This window comes from Pyrgilauda ruficollis, unplaced genomic scaffold (assembly GCF_017590135.1).
Source record: "Pyrgilauda ruficollis isolate IOZ18807 unplaced genomic scaffold, ASM1759013v1 scaffold49, whole genome shotgun sequence".
Lineage (NCBI taxonomy): Eukaryota > Metazoa > Chordata > Aves > Passeriformes > Passeridae > Pyrgilauda > Pyrgilauda ruficollis.
In genome coordinates this window covers 3,355,212-3,372,369 of record NW_024526488.1, presented here as the reverse complement: position 1 = coordinate 3,372,369, position 17,158 = coordinate 3,355,212, and positions in this window count along the sequence as shown.

Below are 17,158 nucleotides of genomic sequence, written 5' to 3'. Positions count from 1 at the left end.
AACTTTATGAATGTTAAATAGGTGACAGTAGATATTATTATAAAATATTAATCATTCACTCTGGATTTAGTTATGCTGTAAGCTGCTCAAGAGCCGTCAACAGAAAGTGAATAGAGTTATCAAGGTTAGGAAGCTGTTCATAATGAAATGTGTAAGCTTAAAATTAAGTACTGGACATGATGACAAAGTTGACAAGCTACAGTTGTACAATAAACTGCAGTCTGATCCAGAGTAGCCCCCCTGAGGTGTTCCATCTTTCTTTGAAATATGGCATAAGGAACACTTGTATCAAATTTTCAGCCTTTGGAGTACAGCTAAATGAAATTGTCTCCATCACAAATCCCCTAATGAGTCTTTGAGGAAACATACACAGTGAGTTTGAAAACATAATTTTGAAAAATCAAGAATTAATTCTGTTGTTAAATGACTGATGGGTGTCCTACATGTCATTGTGATATTGACAAAATGATTCAAAATATAGAATTTTTCAAATGTGAATTCATGTCTTCTCTTTATCCAAGTCTGATGAATAAGTTTTAGATATCAATTTTCTAACTCTATGTAAACTAATTATTTTTTCTCCTCCAAACAAGCAATGCAAATTACAACATAATTTGCTATTCTTAATTCTTCCAGTTTTCCTGACTCAAAAGTGATAGGCTGTAGAGGAATTACAGATATAAATATGAAAGGAGCAGTGTTAAGGTTAAAAGAAATGATAATATTAGTTCATATTTAATTAGGAGACAAAACCGGCTCTTATTTTGCAGACATGTAACTGTGGTTTAGTGGAGGACGTGGCAGGCTGGGTTGATCACTGGACTCAATGACCTTGGAACTCTATTTTTCCATGCTAAACAGTTCTGTGATCACAGTTTAGGAGCAATACTGACCACAGACTCTCACCTTAGAGAATACATCTGACTGCATTGCTCTGTGTGCTGTTCTGTAGATTCTGTGGTCTCCTGGGAACCTAAATAAGTGTATAAGTGATGGTTTGGTAACATCAGAAACTGCATTTTTACTTAAAAATTCTCAAATGGTCACTGTAGTGGAAGCTTGGCTACACTATCCCACTGACGAGCTCCAAACTGAAGCAGGAAGGACCATTACTGAGAAAAAGAGGTTGTCCCCTTCTCCACACCCACTTAGCTTAGGCATGTCTGCAGAAACTTCCACTGCACAGCAAAATGACTGGGAAATCATCAGCAGAGTCTGATGTGCATGTTTGTGTCCTGAAGAGCTATCACAAGTGTCAGAAATACCATTAAAAATATTGAAAGCAGGTCAGTGTCCTACATCTCTCTGAAATCCAGAGAAATCTGGACATCTAATTTTCCTGGACTCTTGTAAAACTTTTAAATCACTTTATGTACAGTATCTTAGATACCTTTTTCTTATTTCCTGCTGTTACACAGAAAAAGTGAGTGTTGCAGCACTATTAGGATTGTCTTTTTAAAAAATCTGTCCTGTTCTTTAAGGCTGGCTAGCTATAAAGTCCTAGAACATTTACCATCCTTTCTTCTTTCTGTGGATACACTGGGAAACTTGTCCAGCCTGTAGAGGAGCTGGACAGCCCAGGTCTTCTACAACATTCAAATCAGGAAGTCCTTGAGATGAAAATTGTTGGAAGTTGGAGAGCACCTATGTATCAAATATAGTTCTTCCATTGTTTTGTCTTCTGGGCATTTTTCTGGTAACTGTAAAGAGATGGTTTTTGATGTTAACTGAACCATTGTTTTGGCCCAGCAGGATTATTATTGTCTTCCTCCTTTTGGTTCTTCTTGCATCTACTAATACAAGTAATTTTTAAAAAGAACATTTCTTCCTGGTTGTTTAATCCACCATTCTTACAACAGACACTGTAGGACCAGAGTGTTACCTGAAGTACTCAAAGAAGGAATTCACCATGATTTTCAAATATTCTCTCTCCCATAATGATTTAATATTTACTTTTTTGGGGCAGTGTTTTGTTTTTCCCCCACCTAAAATTATGAAGCTAGTGAAACCTAAAATAACAATAAACTGTTAGGATCTGGATTTACATCAGCTGGTATAAATCCTTACAGCTCCATAGTCTTCAACAGATAGGGACCAACAGACAGGTACATCCTGTTTATGTTTGTTTAATGGGATGTACAACTTCTGCTCTGAATGCCATTGCTGTTTCCATCCTCTTGGAATGTTCATGAATGATACTCAATAAGAATGACTTTGTCTTAGAATGTACTTCTGTTGGTAATTGCCTGACATAGAAAAGGCATCCCAGAAGTGCTTCCAGGCACTGCATTTCCAGGAGTATATTAATATCAATTAGTAGAGAAAGAATTTATTGAAAATATGTATTTTAGTGTCTTGATTTGTAATAGATGTAGGTAAATAGTCTGCCAGGTTTTAAAGGTAAAGAGTGATCTACATTCCTATTCTATTAAACTCACACAGACAGGCTCTCAGCTGCTCCAATAAAATTATATCAATTTCCTGATTGTTCTGATTGCTTATTTGTTCCAAAATGACCTTCAATAAGCATTGTTTTCCTTTCCATCTACTCAAACAGAAAGAGGGCAATAAAAACATGGCTGTCAAATATCTGTCAGAACAGATTTATTGTCCTGTTTAAACCTCTTGAAGTCAATTTTTTTCTCCTTCCCTCCTATAATCTGACCCAGGGGTTAAACTCTCAAGTAAAAGATTTTTTTTCCTTTTTCTTCTTGACAACTTACATGAAACAATACAGGTGTGAGACAAATCTCTGGGGCACTGTCTGAATGAGCATGAAGCTTCTTACTGCTGGTGGAAATGGCTTTAAAATTTACCTGGCTCCAGGTATTTTCATCAGTTGATTAAAAAAACCCAAAGCTAAATCCTATTTTATCTCATGATCCAATTTTGTAATAAAATTGATACTTCACACAGGATTTGCTAAAATCACAACACATGTCTTGAGCTGAATTTGCAATCCAGCCCAAGTGGGATAGATTTTGGGAGGTTTACCTGCCCTTCCAGCCCCTCCTCTGTCAGGGAGGCCTGATACAGAAACAAATCTCTGCCAGGTTAACACAGGAAAATCTAACTAAAATCCCTACACTACTGTATATTTTTTTCCCCTCTGTGAACCCAGGATAACATAGTGAAAGGTAAACAAAATCCTATGGAATCAGTATAGTTGTGTTTACAATTAACTGAAATCTATTATTCTTTGTTAAACTTTGTTCAGCTATAGTAATCAAGGGTTTATAAAATACAGCTCTTTCTGAGATGTAAATTTAATTCCATTATTCCTTGTTCCAAGCATCTATTGCATTTAGCAACTGCTAAAGACTGTCAATCTGCAGAAACTCTTGTAAAACTATAATTTAATTTCGGGGGGAATGATAACATACGGTAAACACACAAGGGGTCATTAACACAGCTACCAGGGAGTTAGCCCAGCTGCCACATTGCTGCAGTATGCAGGAGTTGTTTTGCAGCGTGCTAAACCACACAAAGTGTTCACTAATGTGATCTTCTAAAGACTCACAAGGACAGGCAGCCATAAAAGTCTAAGTTTACATCTGCACCTTTGCTATTCTTTAGAATGATTCTGACATGCAAGGGCTACATGGTTAGCTACTGAGTGAGAACTGCTTGATTTTCTTCACTGGTTTGCTGCTCTTCCTCACCAGCTAGTCACAGCCTGCCTGTGAGAGACCAATTTTTGGGGGGGGTTTTGCTAATGGAAGTGTTTCCAGTAGGTACAAAAAGGATAATAGTGCCAGGTGGCTGCCATATGACTGGACTTTTGTGAACATGATTGCCCTTTCCAATCAGATTTTGGAAGAAGTGACAACTGCCAATTTGTCCAGGATATTGAGTGCCTGGATGGTGTCTGGAAATGCAACAAATTGTCAGCTGACATGTAACACAACTTGTGCTGTAGTGTGCATTTGAATGAAAAGGAGCTTATAAAACACAGTTACAGAACTTAAAATGGGAAAACAGCAACATAGATGGAAAAGCAAGTGTTGACTTTCTAAGATAACAAGGATTAGGTAGGATGGTTCACCTAGCCCCCAGAACTGACAATGACTACAATCAGCATGGGATGCTTTAGCACTGTCATGAGTTGCTGAGCCCTTAGAAGAAGAATAAGCTAGGCCTGTTTCAGTGATTTTATACCAGGTTTTGCATTTTAAAGAAATGAATCCTTGTGTTTCACAAAAGCTGGCTCATATCACTTGAAAGCACGATGAATCAGTTCCAGCCTCTGTAGGACCTGATGATCAGGCTTTACATGCCCCAGCTATCCTGGAATGAGGGGCAGGAAAGCTGCCAGAGCTCTGCAAAGGCTCGTTAACCCTACTGAGAAGCAATGGGGTTAATTTGGTCAGGCATTCCTTGCTGCTGAAGCAGGGGCACTGTTACTGCTGTCTGAACTTCTCCTGGTGCTGTCCTCCTAGGTGCGTGTGTGTGCTTCCCTTCAGGACACAGCTGGGCATGTGGCAGGGTTGTGCTTCATAGAAAATGAATTCACAAGAGTGAGTAACTGAATTTTCACAGCAGAGAGAGGGGGGCTTTGAGACCTGATGTGGGGGTGCACTGCAGGGCTTTGGCAAAGACAGCAATGCCATTGTCCTGGCCATCCCCTGGACTCGAGGGCTCTCTTACACCAGGGACTGCATTTTCTGGATCTGTGCACACATGCAGTTTGCTCTCTCACTGCTCTTGCCCACCCTATTCCCTCACTCCTGCACCAGCCACGTTGCACTCTTGGTGCCTACTGGAACAGTGAATCCTATGTCTTGGCAAAAATCTCTGAACCACCAAAGCTAATGGTATCCACTGAAGATGGAAACATCAATGAACTTAATATTAAATTTGTTAATCTCATTAAGACCGCTACTCAAACATTTTTTTACATACCTGCACACCAAATATAAATTAACATTTAAAACTAATTTTAAGTACTTTATAAAAGGTGTAATTAGGACAAGGGTCATTAAGGTGGATTTGACAGCAATTTGGTTTGCTTTATTCATCTTATAGAACTTCATGTAGCAGGTGGAAAATCTTAGTTTGTCTGTAGTGGTATTTTCTGTGTTAGGAAAGATGCAAAGTAAATATTTCAAATCAACAGAACTTTCCAACTGCCACCTTCCCTCAAAACAAAATGTGATAAATAGATGTAGAAAACATGCTGACACATAAAGAAAATTTGAAATAAGGAGAGTTTAAGCTGTAAACTGACACAGTGTCTGAAAACTGCTTTAGTGCCTTCTGCTGTGAACTACATGTTTCCAAAGCCATGAATGCAATGTTCACTTGATTATTCCCAGCTGTACAGTACCAACACCCGTGCTGTATTACTCCCACTGTTACAGCACCATCCCTTTTTTTATTGTTCTTGTTGTTGTTGTTTTTCTATGTTGGTTTTTTTTTTCTGTTTGAGCTGGAATTTTAATTAGAATAATCTTGTTTGTAAGAATTGATGCTCACATGTTGAAGCACAAAATTAGTTTTATAGAAACTGTGTAGTGTATTTGACAGTGTTTAAGAACAGCATTTTATGGAGTGTCCTTCATGAGGCAATTTGGCACACTATGCAGCACATGAAAATTCAGTGGATATTTTATAGTACACAGGACCCAAGGAAGAAAGGAAGCAGAAATTGTAAGATAGATGGAGCTGCAGAAATAAAAGGATTACTATGAACTCTGGCAAAACAGGGTCAAAGAACAAAGAAGGTCAGGTTTAGAGCAGAATTAATGGCTGAGAGAGGAGGTGGATCTGAGATCTGACTTACAGTGAAATGTATAACCAGCTGAACAAATGGTAAAATTTTGCAGAGCTCTGTGTGTCAGCAACCTCCTTTTGTAAATCTAAGGGCCATTCATTTCTAAAAAACTTAGGTTAAATCCTCTGCTAGGCTAAATAATGCAGTTCCACTGATTATAATGGGACTGCTCCAATTCACCCACTGATGATCTGACTTGCAGTTTTTCTTGGTGAAGGGATCACAGACCCCTTTATTCTATCGAAAATGTCCACAGCTTGTGTCCCTCTCTTTTTCTGTCCATTTTGCTCTCTCTTACATATACACAAACAATGATAAAACAGGCTGTTCTACTGAACACTTTTCTATTCAGCTAATTTACTCGAAAAGACTAAGAGAATTGTCAGAAATCTGGGGTGTGAGAAAAGCAGTGCTAGCTAGCTCCTAGCTGTTTCATCTCTGGCTCTTGGAAGAGTTTCTGTCTAGAAAAAAGGATAGAGTCAGAGCAAGGTCAGTCTGCTCCAGCACCTTCTGGTTGTGGTGGTGGAGATCAACCTCTTCAGGAACACAGGGTAGACTGGAGGCCTGAGCAAGCACACTGCAATGTGTCTTCTGAATATTCTTCTACTTTCGAGTGATTTCTGAAATCTAAAATTAAACTGTCTTAGATATGTGCTGAAGCAGAGATCTTGGTCTTAGTGGGACTCATGGAATTTATTTTGTCATTTTGTCCATTGTTTTTCAACCCATGTTGTGTTTTAGCTTCTGCTGATTTCTTTGGAAAGAAATTTGTAACTTAACTACTACACAGCTTAAATACAAACTATATGAAGAAATATCTCACCATTCTACACTGTGCAAAGATGTTTGATCTGATCCTAGCTCTGTAAATTTATTTGATTTCTTCCCCTCTCTCTTCCTTCCCCCTTTTTATTGGAAGCAGCAGTGACCAATTGATGTCTATTCACTGTCTCCTTTCCAGTCATAATACTACAGGACTCCCTCTATTCAGCCTTCAGATGTTCTTTTTCAAACAGAGGAATACCAATGTGCTCAGTTGCTCCTTTTACAGAAGCAGTCCCGTGCATCTGATTCATGCAACTTTCTCTGTGCCTCTTCCATCTCCACAGTGTGCTTCTGGAGAGAAAGGAGGCTCTGATTATGCACTGCCATAACAGCATTGCCTGTTCTAGTCTCCATTACTTTTCAATAATTTCTAACTTTAAGTTTCCTTTCTAACCATTACTGAGCACTGAGCTGAGGTTTTCACAGAGATATTTGTTGTAATGTGAAAATCTCATTCCTATGTGACTGTCAGTTGAAAGATTCCATAATAATGTTGGGATAGTTTTTCTCCTGGCAGTATTATCTTCACTCACTTGCACTGAACTTTATCTGTGACTTTGTAACTAAGGAACTTTCCTGCCCAGGGTCCTCTGCAGTTATTCAGGAGCACTGGCTTGTCATCCATCCATAGTTAGACACAGTACAGCAACATCACTCTAATAGGGGCATGCACCATCCTCTGGGCATAAAAATTACTTAATGGCAGCTCCATTATGGGAATAAACACTACCTCCTGATTGCTTTTTCTGTGGAGACTTTTTTATTTGACTGAAAACATTAATTTACAGTGCAATAAATGCTTACCTGGATGCTCTGATCCAGAAGTGTGACATTCATTTCAAAGGCAGTGAAGGAAATGTGCTTCTTCCAGGACTTCTTCTCTATGATTCTCTAGTCTAGTAGCCAAAGCAAGAGGTGAGGAATTACTAAACCTCCATTTGAATTCTGTAGTCCCTTGTTGTCCAAAGTGTGGATAAATAATTCTCTCATCCTCTGTTTTCTTCTCATTTCTGGACACCTAATCATTTATCTATGACTTAGTCTGAGGTTTTTAGAAAAACAAGCTAATATTTGTTATTTATTTCACTATTTAATGAGTGAATTTTTATTATTCTGTAAAGTATGGGTGCTGCTGAAGCAGAAAAGTGCTTGTTTTATATATATAAATTTTTGTTTAAAAGGTGCATTCTCAACACCATTAAGACAGAAAATGATGGAATAAACAAAAAGCATGATCAATAAATAACTAGATCCCTCAAAAATAATACCAAAATACCTGAATAGTCTCCTTGCCCAAAACATTGATTTTTTATTCCAAGGAAAATTACAAATAGCAGTTAAAATAATGAATGCATTTGAAACCAAATTAAAAAATAACTATTGGATTTTTTTTAATAAAGACATTTAACTTGTTCTGCTGTGACTTCACTGTAAGTACTGATTCTTCTGTGGTGATTTTAATAGTATCACTGAATTTGGCCTGATTTCCTAAGGAAATATATTAAGCATCATCCTGTAAACTAATTTTGAACTTACTGTTAACTTTAAACTGCATTTTGCAATGGATTAATAATAATAAATTGTCATAAATTTTATGAAATACCCTGGCAAACAATCTCTTTAACAGAACTTATGATGTTAAAATTTAATGTGTGTTGTGCACCACAGAATTCACATTAAAGAAAAATTGAGGAATGCCCAAATCTTGGATAGACCTTATGTTGCTGTTTTTAAATTTAAATTTTATTCCTTCTATTGATTCTGCAATATTAAACCCACCCCCCACAACATCTAGTAAATCTGTTAATTTTTGTCTCATGTTAGAATCCCATGTTGGTTAATGAGAGATTTCTTCACAAGGCTTTCCTTAGTTACAGTCTCCTTATGAATCATAAAGTTAGTCTTATGCTCTGAAAAACCTTTCTCCATTTGTTCCAATGCTGGTGGAACTGCTTGTTACATTGTATATTTATTAAATATATAAAAGATGGGATGATTAAGTCAAAATGAAGCATCTTTTACAAGTGTTTCTTTAGTTAGTCATGAATATGACAAATAAACTGCTACTATGCCAAAAGGCACTGCAGTAAAAATCTCTCCACCAGCCAATTTTCCAACCACATTCTGCAATAACTTTGGCAATATTGGTCATCTCTGCCCTATCAGCACAATTCTGGGAAGAGCAAATACTCCTCTTGAGTGTCATCAGTGGCTGGGTTAAATGTGGAGTAGAGAGACAGGAAACAAATTCTTCTCTGGCTCAGGAAGAAGGAGGGCTGCAGAAAATTGGAGACATGGAGGATATTATTAAATACCCCTGAAACCAAATTTCCCTAGGAAGCACAAAAGATTTCTGTTTGCTGTATGCTTCAGTGCAGTGCCTCAGATGCTGTGCTGCCTGTGACAGCAGAGGAGGAAACATGGAAGCATCAAAATCTGACAGAGAAGACAACAAGACATCACTTGGATTTTCTCACTCTAGTTTTAGTAGTTACAAAGACCACGAGACCCATCAAGGTAACATAAGGAGTCATATGACACAGGCAGAATCAACTTCTCCAGATCGTAACGTATCTGGAACACCAAAATTTTATGTCAGATTTCATAAGCAGTGGTGTCATTTTCTAAGGTATTTTCACATCCTGTGGTGACAATGTGTATTGAATTTTCTCCTTTTAGTTTTTCAGTAGATGAAAATGAAACAAGTTCAGCCTTTACAGTTTGAATGAGGTCCCATGATAAAGTTGCTTTGGGATACACAACGGATACCAAAAGTCAGTGATAAAATATCTTACAGATTTAAAAATTGAAATAAACAAAACAATCTTTAAAAAAGTTGCGTGACTCCTGTTCTTTTCTAGCTCTTTGCTTTGTTCACCATCCAGTCCCTAAAGGTCTATAGCCCTGATCATTAAGCAAAGGTCATGCTAATCCTCCCTACTCAGCTCCCAGCAAGCACAAGTGCTGTGCTGCAGCATGAGTGCTAGAAATACCCAGCTTGCCTCCGCAGGCTTTTCTTTGGCTTTCAAGATCCTAATCCCAAGTGGCATTCTATTGCCCCCACTGATTATGTCTCTGTTGAAACCAATGCACTCAGGTCTTGACTCTTTGAAGTGTCTACACCTCTCCTTTCTTCTCTCCAGCACTCAGGTGTGAGTGCCACTGTACCAGTTACTGGGACAGTCAAAAAGCAGTAATGAACTGCAGAATTAAATGAATTCATTACTCAGAACCACATATTCTGGCAAATGTGTTGCATTTTGTGAAACATATGACAAAGAGTTTAGAGAACTTGGCAGAGATGAATCCCATTAAAAATAGCTTAGAGCATTTAAAAAATGAGAACTGTTCACAAGAAAACTTGTTTCTACCCTTCAGCCTCCGTGGGGATCTCATTGTCCACTCTGCTTTCTTCAACCCAGCTGAAGGTTTTCTATCAACTTCAGTGAAACTTAGAATATTCCTTTGCTACTAATCACTAGATTTTGTTTTCTTTTAAATGAACATGGACATGAAATAAGTTCCAGTAAAATTAATGTAGAGTGTCTGCTCTTCAAAAGCCTCTGACAGCTTGAATGCATTACTATCTAGGTGAAAAATAGCCAAGGAGTTCCTGGAGCATTTAGATACCACTAGTAAAGATTTTCAGTAAAATATGGGCTGTCTCTTTTGAATGGGCATTCCCTTCTTTTCCCATATAGCAACAGATGCTTTTCAAGGGTTTGGCAACAAAATACAACAACCATAAAAACCACTTTACCTTCTCATCTCCCATTAGGCATGTTTAAGGCAAGAGCTCCCTTCAGGGGCTTTCCTGAAGGTGCAGCTGGACAACCTGATAGATAAAACAGTACCACCTAAGAAATGCAGAGTTATGGTCAAGAAAAGGACTTGTTTTCAGAGGAAGGACATGTAAAGGAATTTAACTACAACTTAAAATATTTTCAATTTCCTGCATCCCTTTTCTTTTTCTTTGACTTGAGAACCACAAGAGTTCTAAGTACATAACTTCCTTTAAACAAACACCCATGATTAAATACCATGATCCACTGGTACACTGGTTTTACCTCTCCAAGTACTACAGGTATTTTCTTGCAGAAAATAGGACTTTTTTATTTGGAAGTCTGCAGATCCTGTGCAGAATAACTATCTGGATGCACTGGGGTGTGCTTCTTAAATATGCTGAGTCTAGGGAGATCCTGAGATTCTGTTAGTGAATTTTTTTTGAAATCAGGAGCTGTGGATTACTTTAGGCTTTCTTGTGCATGGCTAAAGAAAACATAATTTTGTGTCAACAGATGAGGTGAATAAATCCTTAATATACTGTCAGGGTACAGGTGATTACACACCCTCATAGGTTGGAAGAATTAGGTACTTTCTGATCTTTGTGGGTGGTTTTGTACATGATGTTTCATTACTTGTCTCTGCCTTTCTCTAAGTCAAGCTGAATTAAATCAGAGGAAGAGTTGCTGATGTTTTTAACTCATATGAGATTTTCCTTTGCATTGACTCACTTCACTTCTTTCATTCCTTGTGTCTTCTGAATCCAGTGTGCAGAAATATTTTTTTGGTTGTTCCGTGACTACAAGATGTAGGGTCTCCCAGTGTATCTGCCATGGTAATGGTTAGTAATATGGTTAAAATGGATTGATGCCCTAGGATTTCACAAGGACTGTTTTTAAAGTACTACCGGCTTTGCACATGTTTGAATTATTGTTCAGTTAACTTTGAAAGAAAGAACTCCATCATTTCTGACAAAAATTATATTTCTTTTTGTCTTGTGATATTGTTATTACAGACCTGAATTTTTGACTCTTGCTGGATTAAGAAATTGGCAGGTTTTTTAGCTGCTGAATCAGAACATGGAGTAACGCCACCCTCACAAGGTGCCTCACCCTTGACCTGAAGGAATACATCTGGGGTGAAATAATCTGTCTGCTCATTCAGTTTTTGGAACTTCATTTGAAGCAGCAGGAAAAGCTGCTAATTAGCACTAACAGTGACTGTGGTTTTTTTTTCCTCCTGGAATCCTCTTCTAATGAGATTTCCTTTCAGCTTGCTACTGTGCAGTGGCTGCATTAAAGCATTCAGTGTATGCAGCAGCTTTGAACCTTCATTTTGAAAAAAACTTTTATTGAAGTGACAGCCCTCCCCTCAACCAAAAATTACAGTTTTGAACAATCTAAATATTAATGAAAAATAGTGTAGGCACACAGTGTGTGGTGACTGTGAGTGGGGCTGGCCCAGCCTCATCCCCAGTGGGTGCAGCTGTGAGCAGCAGGTGAGCAGCACTGACAGCAATGAGCCATGGAGTGCCCAGGGGCACTGAGCAACCACCAAGGGGAGCAGAGGGCACACAGGGGCACTGCATCAGCGTGAGGGGATAAAAGTTTGGGCTGAAGAACAAGAAGGGCAGATGCTTTCAACTTTCTGAAGTGATAGGATGTTACTCGGTGTGAGCAGACACCTGAAGCCTTCTCACGAGGTAGGGTGTTACTCTCTATGGGCTGAAGCTTTCTAAAACTGTATTATGATATTTTGTGTACCATGTCTGTCTCAACTGCAGCATATGTTGAGGCAAGTACTGCAATAATTTAGTGCAAATTAATTGATACAGCAAGATTAAGAGCTTAAAATCCCACTTGTTTGATGACTGTTTTATTAGTTTGTAAGGGAGGAGAGGTTGCCCTCTTCCTTTCAAATAAAAATTCCTGGGACTTCTCTTTCATATGTCACATATTATACTGAGCTGCTATTGCAGAACATTTATTATCTGCAATGGAAAATTGCCTGTAAAGGAACTTTAGTTTTGTGACCAACGTGTTGCAGTGCAGAGCCAACAGTTAAATGCTGGGGTGGAGGGAAGGAGGCAGAGGAGCAGAGAGCAGCAGGCCTGCCAGGATCAGCCCAGCACTCCAGCAGGATGAGCTGCAGCATGGAAGGGAGTGTGGCCTGTGTTTGGCCTGCTCTCTGAATCCAGTCCATGATTCTGATCCTGAGGAAGCCATGAAGGTTAGGCTTTGCAGTTCAGTTTCTCTCAGGTTTGCATATTTATAGGTCTTGGTTACCTAATGGAGCTGGAAATGAAAGCAGAGCTAGAGTTTGTTAAAAGCAGTATCAGTAAGAGAAGACTGATATGATTCTTTCCTTCTAACTTTTCCTCATTTCTGCAGCTTAGGAGCTGACCTTGTCCTGTGTCAGTTTTCACAGCATTAAACACTAACGTGATTTCATAGTACTGACGTAAAAGAACAAACCTCAACCATTTGGTTCTTTTAATGGAATTAAATTAAATCCTTTATATTCTTATACTGATATTTCACACTTTAAAACTTTTAATGCTTTTATCCAACCAGTGTAATCTTCATAAGTGTTAAAATAATTATAACAACCTATGATGATATTGTAATTAAGGATATTAACTGGTAGTAGAACAGAACCTGAACTAGTGACCAGAACAAGAACTTCTTTAAAAATGAAGTTGAATATATGCTTGTGTCCTAGTAAATGCATGTTCAAGGGGAGATAGATTTCAAGAAGTATTCAAAAATGTGGTGAAAATTGATAATAAGCCATTATGGAAGTAGTACTGTGTTTGAAATATGAACAGATTAAGAATATTGTTTATTGGTTCTTAATTTAAGAAATGTTTTTATGGGTTTGGTGGAATTTTCATGTTTGATATTTTAAATCTCCTTTTCAGTTGTTTGAAAAACAGTTCAACCATGAAAAGAGGCACAAAAGGGCATGACATATTGACATAGAAAAATGGGGATCACTGAGTCTTATAAATTTCCACACCTTATGTCAGAAAATTCTCTTGAAAATTATTTTTTCCCCAGATATCAGGACTTCAGACTCAGCTTAGATCCTTGCTGTTATAGTGGGTTCTGTCCATCACATGCAGCTCACCCCAAACAAGTACTAAATTATGGTCTCAGCTACACCTGCACAACTTCACTTAGTACAGATGATGTCTGTAGGGACACCTGTGCAATTCCATTACCTTTTCATTGCCACAGGTCACTGTCTCCAGGAGCAGCAGCTGAAGTGAATAGGATTTCTCTGCTGCACTGTAGAATAAAAGTTGCATGACGACATTTTTGAAGCTGGTAATTATGCATTAGATTATAAGGGTTCCTCTCAGTTGTCAGAGTCTGGTTACTTTGTGGTACTCAAAGCTGAATGAAAGCATTGTTTATAAATAGCCAGGTTCTGAAAGGTACACCCAATCTGGGCAGTATTTGTCTTACCTGAGTGAGGTGAGGTTCTGCTCAATGAAATAAAGTGATAGAAGGTGGTCCAAAGTGGATGGAAGTGATAGAAACCAAAGATATGCAGTGCATGTGTCATCTCACTGTATTTGTTTCCAACAGACTACAGTTAGAGTGTAAGCACAAACCTAAATGACATAAAGGTCCTGTGAAAGTAATTTATCTGTGCTGCTATAACATGCCTCTTTTTGGGCACTTCCAACACAGGAAAGTAAAAGTTGTTAATGGAACAGTTGATTTCATGTAATGAACACAGCTAGAGAACAAGCTGTTCCTTGTTTTCATAACAAAGGAAACAAAACTATTGAAAGGAATGACACCCCTTCACAATAGCTGCAGACTTTGTTTCCTGCTATGGGGGGAGAAGTAGGAATTACAGGAGCTGTATTGTCAAAGAGCAATTTCCCTGAAAGTCAAGGCGAGGAGAGGATGCTTACTGCTGAGAAAATCAGGCCTTAAATGTAAAATTTGGAAAGCTTTGAGTCAGGAGAAGAAGGTTTGAGGTTTATTCAAGCACTGCTTCCATCACAGTCTGGCTATATTTTGTGGATGAGCCTGTGCTAGTGCTGAGCTGAGTAGGCAATTTAGCATTCACTGACACAGCCCTGAAGGCTGTCATTGCTTTGACCTTCTCAACACCCTCAACCTGATATGGATGCACCAGGCAATCATTTAAGAAGGCAGGAGAAAGGCAAATCAAGCATGATTATGTGCAGTTGCAAAAAAGGATAATGACATATACTAAAAATAAGAATTAAATAGAAAAGACTAAATGCAATGCCAAAGAAAGCAAATCTCTGAAAGGACAGAAACTGGGGTCATCACACTTAGATAGCTATGGAACTGAAATCATGCTCTGTGAAACAGACAAATCATTTTTGTGAAGTGAGTGACAGTGATGGGAATCCCTGGCTGCTGGGATGAGCAAACTTCCACTACTCAGTTCAATAATTTTATGATTAAATAGTTGTGTGGAGAGCCCCTGTTTTAATTATATTTTATATCTTGAGAAATGTACAGCATGAGGTGTTTCTATGCACATAAAGCCTATCCTATACATGTTTCTATGTACATATAGCCTATCCAAACCCCTGAGTCAGACATTAGCTGTGAGTGATATGCCCAGGAAAACATATGTGTGTATCCTACATGCAGGAGGAAAATGAGAAATGTTCCCTTTTTAACTCCTTTACTGATCAAAAGTACACATTGGGAGGTAAAGACAATCCAAGACAGCAAGAGGAAAAAAGTGTGAATAGAAACATTTGTACTCTGCCATTTTGGGACTGAATACTCCCAATCTGGGCTCCACAGTAGCTTTGTCTTCACAGCTTCCTCAGGAGGTAGTATTTGGTATTCTTTGTGGAAAATCAATCTTCTGACAGAATTTTTCAGGAGAATTTGCACCAGGGAAAAAGTCACAAGTTCTCTGTTAATTTATACTCCAACAGTATATAGGTTACTGCATAAACATGAATGAAATCTATGCTAGGAAACACAGCATGTAAAACATAAAACAGAATACTGGCTCACATGTTTGACAGATTATCCCTAATGGTGGAAACTATCTGTCAAGCCCTGGATTTAGACTCTGGAATTCTTTACCTTTGCTGTCAAGCCCTGGATTTAGACTCTGGAATTCTTTACCTTTGCTGTCAAGCCCTGGATTTAGACTCTGGAATTCTTTACCTTTGCTGTCAGCCTTTTGGATAAGTCTCATATCTTCACTTTGTCTTTCTTTTTGCCCTGGAAAATAAAGGTAATTACACTGATTTATCAATGAGAAATGCTATAAAATGATAGTTATTTTAGCCAGCAGTGTTTTCATTCATTCATTGTAGTGGGATTTGGATCTCATTTTTTGCCAGAAGGAACAGAATAATAGCATCAGAGTTAAACCAGAGCTCAAAAGAAACCAGTTCAACAAATACAGGCAGAGTATTGCTGCAGGATAAGCTTCTGGTACTTCCTATGTTATGAGATATATCTTATTTTCCAGCTGAGAGGGTCTTTGCCAAACCCATGGAAGTATGGATAATTCTTTTCTTTGTTTTCACTGAGCAGTGGATCCAAAATCACATTAAATAAGATGAATAGAAGGTTCCTGTTAGTGATGACTACTGGGAACTGATAATAGGAAAACCAGACAACTGTACGGTTCTTGTGTGACAAGGGAAAGACAGAGGCCAACAATTTATTTGTGGCTGCTGTTTCTCTCCACAGAATATCCATTCTAACATGCAGTCCTGAGGCTGTTTGTTGTACACGCATGAGATCCTTTGCATTACGCTCCCATCTCTGGAACTTTAGAGGAGCACTCTGGCAATGGAGGGAAGGTCCCCTGGGGATTCTAACCCAGGCTCCAGTGCTGACAGAGCTTTTCCCAGGCTGGGGTCACTACACTGCTCTGCTTCACAGCACAATTACAGTTACAGGAGAGAGGAAACTGCAAGGCAGAGGAGAAACACAGAAGAGTTCAAAATTCTTAAGGAGCTGAGGAATGCAGATCAATGTATAACTCTGGAGGAATCTCAAGGGTCACTGAAGGACTGACTTTGCACCTATTTGCAACTTAAGTGGATAAATGTGTTTGTGCAAACTGGGTAGAAAATTGCTATTAGGAGCTGTCTGACTTACAAACTTTCATGTCAAACAATTAAGGAGTAAAAAGGGAAAGTCAAAACCAACAGTATCAATGCAACATTGAAAAAAAAGGGAAAAAATCATCAAATTAATTACACTTATTAAACAATTGGATAGTAAAAGAAATTTCATCATATTCTTTGTCAACTTGTGTGCTGATTTAAAAAGAAAAGGAAACCCTTTCCGCCCTCAATATTATAAAAGTCATGGAAAGACAGAGAAAACTTCCCTGCTGTCCCCCATTTTTAAGTTGTAGCAATGTTGGGAATAAAGCTGAAACCTTCAGCCTCCAAGGAGAAACACATGGAATATAAATCAAACCATTCCCTCTAAGCCAATGTGACCTCAGTAACATCAGTAAAAATAAGTAGCATTTCATTGCTTTCTTTTTTTTTTTTTTTTTTTTTTCAATGTGTGTTTAGTTATACACAGTCATATATACACCTTTTTTTCTTTCGTTTTTCATTGCTTGCCCTCTACTCACTCTGACACCAACTGGTAACAGTTTGTTTGGGGTGATTTTTTGTAACGTACAAAATGGCATTTTTGTATGGCTGGCAGGAACTATATCTGATTATCCTGCTTTTTTTAAACAGCTGTCTTTCTGCCATTCTGTTCAAAATAATTTAGAACAATTTATGAA